We start from the raw sequence: 6,789 nt of genomic DNA, 5'->3' as shown, positions 1-6,789 counted from the left end.
ACTAAGTCATTTCAGACCAGGAAATAATAGCCACTGCGGTACAGAGTTAAACAGCACAGAGATCCTGGGAAGTATTAAAAAATACAGAGTATAAAGCAGAGGATTTGAAAGATGAGGAAATCAATACCACAGACTATTCAGAGTTGCTTCACTCTGTTACAAGGGCTGGAGGCAGAGCAATGAAGACTGCTGAAGCCCTGGGCAACTGTTCTTTGACTTCATCCTTAAGGGGTTGCTCAAGAAAGCTGGGGAGACAGCCTTTGGGCCATTAGACTTTTTTATTTTCTTTCACAGTTGCCTAATAAGATTTTATTCACCCTCCGGCTGAGGGAGAAGGAGAGGTTGGTATTGGGAGAATGAACAGAAGAAAAGACTGGGACTTGACAACGGAGCTGGATATAGTGTTTATAGTAAACACATCATTCCACTCTTCCCAATTGAGATTATGACTGAATTTGCTAGGGAGAAGTAGTAGTGCTCATATTTGTATCAAAACTCCTTCCCCCTCCTTTCTTCATCTTTCTTGGTCTTTATTTTTATTTATTTATAGAGGCATGTTTTATTTATTTGTTTGTTTTATTTATACATGCACTGGGTACAGTCAGAAGAGCGGGAGGGTGAGAGAATTCACCAGAGCCAGAGCGGGGAACAGAACATGCAGACTGACGAAATACACTGCTGAGGGGAGCAGCGGGCGCCAGGAGAGGTCTGCTCGCCATGTGGGACCCTCCTCCGGTGGCCGGGGTGCAGCCGGGGATCGAACTGGCGCCGCAGAGGCCGCGGGCAGCTTCGCAACCCAGCGCTCAACCGCTGCGCCACCGGGGAGGCCCTTTCTTGGTCTTTATAAACCAATAACCTTAACCAAGAATTAGTGTGAATCTTAGGGATGGTGGCTTGCTCCTCTTTCCCACTGAGATAAGTAAATGTCCTTAAAAGAAATAAATTCCAGGGCTTCCCCTGGTGGCGCAGCAGTTGAGCGCTGGGCTGCGAAGCTGCCCGCAGCCTCTGCAGCGCCAGTTCGATCCCTGGCCACTGTTGAGGGTCCCACATGGTGCACAGACCTCTCCTGCCGCCTGCTGCTCCCCTCAGCAGTGTCCTCCGTCTGTTTGCCTGTTCTGCTCCCTGCTCTGGCTCTGGTGAATTCTCTCACCCTCCCGTACTTCTGACTGTACTCAGTGCTTGAATAAATAAATAAATAAATCTTTAAAAAAAAAAAAAAAAAAAAAAAAAGGAAAGACATTCCAGTACAGTTCATATCTAGTCCTACCAAACTAGGGAAAGGCCTAAAGAGAAGAATAAACAGTGTAGAAAAGAAACAAAAACACAATGACGCAGGCTTGGTAGGCAGAAGAAACCTTGAATTGTGGCTAACCTTTATTGTAGAGACCTTTGCTCCTAACTAAGAGAGATTCCAGTTACTGGTTTCAGTTTAGAAATTTTTAGGAATAAAGAAGAGCAGAATTTTAAGTTTTTCTATTTAAGCAAGTAGCAAAAAGATGGGGTACCTGAACTTTTAGCCCCCATGAAATATGGTAGAAACTGGATATCTTTTGCCAACTTGCTCATGACTTCTCTACTTTTCAAATTTCCACATTCTACAGTATTTTAAGATTTCTGCCTTATTAAGTTTTCCTATATCAGTGGCACCTCCATTCTTATTCTCACAATGGCTCTAGTGGTTGGAATAGTTTTCCTTCAAATTTTCTACACTCTGCACTCACTTCTTTTCTCAATCAACCCTCTGCATTATTTACTCAGAATACTTTTGTAAGGAATTTGTGAATATTTTGTTATTTACCTTTGTACTTTGAGTGCCTAGCACTTTGCCTAGCATAGAGTAAGCCCTGGGTGAGTATTTCTTGACCCTGGCCAGCAGTGATAATCACAGCATCTGCCAGAAGTTAACTGACAATTATCACTGGCAATGTACTAATTTTAAAAAAAACTGTCTCTGAAATTGACCAAAAAAAGAAGATTGTGCAAGACAAAGAGAGAAAATCTCCCAAGGTTAAAAGATCAAAATTTGCACATAGCTTGGAACCGTGAATGGGAAAGAAATAAGTTACAACTATTTCTTGATATTATGAAAGGTCTTTTGCAATGGTGCGTAAGAAGCTTAAACAATCATTGTATGTGGTAATACAAAGGAGGTATTATACTTCTACAAAAGATATACAATGAAGTGGTTTTAGAGCACATGCTTGGGAACCAGATTTCAAAGTTCATATTCTAGCTCTACCACTTGTTCCAAGGTGCATGACCTTAGGTGGGCTACCTCTTTGTTTCTGTAGCTTCATCATTTGTAAAACACACATTCTACTGATGCTTTCCTCATAGGACCATTATGAGAATTAAAGGAGTTAATATAAATCAAGCACTTAGTATAATGTGTGGTACATAGAAAGGACAATGTTGTTATTTACACTGTTACCATTGCTGTTATAATTGCTCTTCTTAAGTATGCATCATTACAAAAGAAAGAAAAGTGAAGATTGAATCTAAATTCACATACGTCAATGTGGATTAAGATGGCAATGGGTTATTCATTATTCATTAAAAAGCTTTCAAAATTGGGGCATCCGTGATGGCACAAGGGGTTAAGTCTCAGAACTATGAAGCTATCTGCAGCCACTGCAGCATAAGTTCGATCCCTGGCCAGGGAGCTAATTGACATGGCACAGCAGACCTCTCCTGTCTCATCCTCTCCTCCCCTCAGACAGTAGATCTGTCTGTTCTGCTCCCCACTCTGTCTTGGTGAATCCTCTTACCCCAGCCCCCTGTACCTCAGGCCTATACCCCAGCTCTTGTATGCATAAATAAATATTTAAATAAATAAAGAAGGAACAAATTAAAAAAAAAAAAGCTCTCAAAATTTTCTTTCACACTTTTTTTTTTTTTATAAATTTTATTGTTATATTCCCCATACAATTGCAGCCCCCCATTCTGACCCCAATCCCTCCCCTCCCGCCCCCGCCCCCCTAAAAGTGTCTCTGGTTCATAGTTTTTTGTTGATTTTGATTTTCACTTTCTTATAGTTATTCATTTTCCTGGTCCCTTATTTAAGTTTTCTAGATTCCTGCTATGAGTGAGACCTTTCTTTCACACTTTCCCAAACTCTTTGCTCTGAGATTAAACCCACAAGAGAGGAAGTCACATTTATTTCCACCAATTGAGCTCCCATTCCCCCCTTCTATGTTCTGTCCATGCCAATTTGGGGGATTTATTATTAGTTAAGTGCATGAAGATTTTTTTGAAATACATTTTGGGAATCATATAGTAGTTTTAAGAACATAAAACCAGTTTCTTTATTGTTTGCTTTTTAACTCATATACTCACTGGGGTTCTCAATTTAGTGGAGTTTGGAATACAGGTTTCCAAATCTTCATCTGACGGCCTTTTGTGGAAAGACTTTCATAATCCTTATTTGAATTTATATTAGCACACATTACATAATACGTAATTTCTAATTCTGAGATAGCCTGCCCTTCAGATTTCCAGGCATGTTAGAAATATGCAACGTTTCCAGAATTTTGGTACTTACAGCTCTTCCTTTGTTTTTTTTTTTTCTTTCTCCTTTCTTTCTTCTTATTTTTGATAAGAATTACAATATTGTAATCTTCACTTTTTCACCTCAGTCTTCTTCACTAAGCAAACTCCGTCTATAATTAATTCAACAAACATGATCATTTATTCTACAAATGGATGAACATTTCACAAAGGCAGTTTCCACATCTGTGAAGTTTTTCACTATTACTCCCATGCCAACTAAGGTGCGCGGCACATAATGGGCATTCCTAAAGTATTTAATAAACTCTTCAGTCTTATACCGAAAGAGTAGAGTATAGTAGAATCTGCATAAATTTTAGATCTGTGTTCAAATGCCACATTTTCTAATTATTATCTATATGTGATCTATAGCAAGTTGCTTAACAAATTCATTTTTTTTTGTAAATGGAGAGAACACTATTTTATAATGATTATGAAACTTTAGCAAGATAATAGTTTATTAAAACTCCTACTGAGTGTATAATATGTTCCAGGGATTACATTACAAAACACAAGGCTTTAAAAATTGAGTAGATTACAATTCCCATTCTTAAGAAATTTCCACATAAGATGTATCAGAGAATATTATGGAAATATTATGCATATTCCAAAAGGGAGAGAAACGTGTATTTAAGAGAATTCGGCAAGGAGTTTGCACATGATATGATCCTTGAACAATTGTTAGGATTTCAACAATTAAAATGGGTAGGCATGTCCAGATTAAACAAAGAGAACGTAAGTACTGATGGTGGTTTAAAAAAAAAATTAATATTTTGGCTGAAATGTAGGGGTAACAGAGAGAAGTAGTGAGACATACGCAACAATAAAAAAAATGAGCATGGGGTGGGGCTATATTGGTGGTGTCAGTTCTTTAATCCAGTAGGCAGTGAGCAACTCCTGATGTTTTGGGAGCAGGCCTATGGAATAATTGTATTGGAAGGTGGAAACGCCTAAAAGTGGAGAGACCAGTTAGGAGAGGCTATTGCACTTTCAGGTAAGAGGTGACAATATAATAAAGGAATATAAAGACACTGCAGACAAGACAGAAGAGAGGTTCATTTGAGAGAGAACCGGCAATGTGTCACTAGAGAGAGAGCGAGAGACAGACAGACAGAGACACTGACTAGTGACTGGAACTACACTCTTTACATTAAATGGGTAAGTCACAGAAAGGTGTGGGTTTAGGTTTGGGATATGGATCAGCTTGAGGTTTAGGGTGCTCCTTGCTGCCACCTTTCCTTTTTTTAATCTGCCTCTCATTTCAGGGCCTCTTCCACCTCCATCTCTGTCCACTTAATACTGAGCTTTGTCTTGTCAGCAGGACCCTACGCTTATCTTAACTAGCCCCCCTTCTGCTTCTTACTACCGCTTCGCGTTGCATTCTCACAACCAGGCCGACCACGGGTCAGCTCCTGGGCGGGAGGACACTCCACCCGCCAGATCTCCTATCGCCTTGGCCTAGGCAGCTTCCATGCTTGCACCCCCTTCGCTCCTGGACCAATCGGCAGACCCTAGTGCTGGAACTCGATCAGCTATTGGTTGGCCGCACCATGGTGAGAGATGGTGCGGTGCCCGTTCTCAGCACCGGTGAGAGCTGTGGGCGGTTGTTAAGGTGACCGTTCGTGACGTAGCGCCGTCAGGCCTAGCAGCCCCGGGCTGATTGGCTGGGCGATCGGACGATCCTTTCTTATTGGTCGCGGGCTCGTCCTGCTCCGAGCGTGCGTAAGCCGAGGCTTCCTTCCGCCCCGCGTCTCCGTTGACGGGAGGCTGGCGGGGCGCTGGCTCCCAGGTTCGGTGGCCTCTAGTGAGATCCGGAGGTGAGGCGGGCGGCGGCCGCGCAGGGGGGTCGGGGAAGGGGTCGCCGAGCGGGGCGGCGGGGGGAGAGTGCGTCATCCGGGCCGTTTTGGTGGCGACTCGAGGCTCGCGTGCCGCGGGGAAGGGGCAGCGGGCCGCTCCCGCTGACCTGGCGGGATCGGCGGCCGCGCCCCTCGGGGACTCCGAGGAAATGTCCTTGAGGCCGGTGCGGCCGATCGCCCCCGCGCCGCTGTCGCGGGAGCCGCGCCGGGCCGGGCCCGAGCTGCGGGCGGCTGTCCGGCCTCTCGCTGGCTGCGGTCACCAGCGGGAGCCCCGCGGGGCGCCGCCGCCCGCGCCCGCTCTGTCCCGGGTCGGCAGTGCTGGCCGTGCTTCCGTGGTGATCGGGGCGCAGCGAGAGCCCGGCAGGGTGACCTCGGAGGCCCCACGATTCGAGGGACGTGGGCGGCCCCCGGCCGGCAGCTCGCGGGGAGGACGCGGAAGGGTCTGTCCGTTGCGGGGTTCGCGTCCAGGCTCTGCTGCTCACGCTGGGCTCACGCCCAGGCACTGCTGGTCGTCAGCACCTTTCTGTAAAAGTGACGGCCAAGATGCTGCTGACTCACCCGGAGCTGTGAGGGAACCGTGGGTCTGCACAGAGGCGTCCAGTCATGGCCAGGAAAACGGGCTGAGAGGATGCGGAACCGGCAATGTAGGGACGCGGCCGAGGACTGACAGCGTTCCCATTCATTCTCCCGTTCTCTCTCCCCCCTTCCTCCCTCTTGAAAGGGTTTTTTTTTTTTTTTTTTTTTAATGGATGCAGTTTCTCTTTTTTGATGTCCTTTAGGTCCAAACCTAAAGGTTTGTCGGAATTGTTTGGTTTTGGTTAGGAAACACATACCTTGGAAGTTTAAATGTAGAACAGTCGATTTCTTGGGTAGGTGAAGGTTGATGTGCTCCACCTTATAAGGGGTCACTTGAAATATTTCAGCCCTTCAGTACATGCCTTCTTAGACTTGGTTCTGAAAAGTCATAGGGAACATTCATACTAAATAATTGTGATTCTCACAATGTACAGTGTCTTTTTTTGTTTGTTTTCCGGTGGACTTATTTTCCTTTCCATGCATAAAGGACATTTTATTACTTACAGGTAATTACCAAAAGCCTGGAGTGGACTTTGGGAATAGACTAGATTTTTTTATCTTTAGATTTATTTTATTTATTTATGCAGACAAGAGCTGGGGTACAGGCCAGAGGTGTGGGGAGTGAGAGGATTCACCAGAGACACAGTGGGGAGCAGAACAGGTGGATCTACTGAAATACACTGCTGAGGGGATCAGCAGGCGAGAGGTCTGCTGCTCCGTGTGGGTCACCTCCCTGGCCTGCTGATAGCTTCATAGTGCTGAGATTTAACCGCTTGGGCCCCTAGGGAGATCCTGGAACAGACTGGATTGT

Source organism: Talpa europaea (assembly GCF_964194135.1).
Source record: "Talpa europaea genome assembly, chromosome: 5".
Classification (NCBI taxonomy): domain Eukaryota; kingdom Metazoa; phylum Chordata; class Mammalia; order Eulipotyphla; family Talpidae; genus Talpa; species Talpa europaea.
This window is presented reverse-complemented; position numbering follows the sequence as displayed.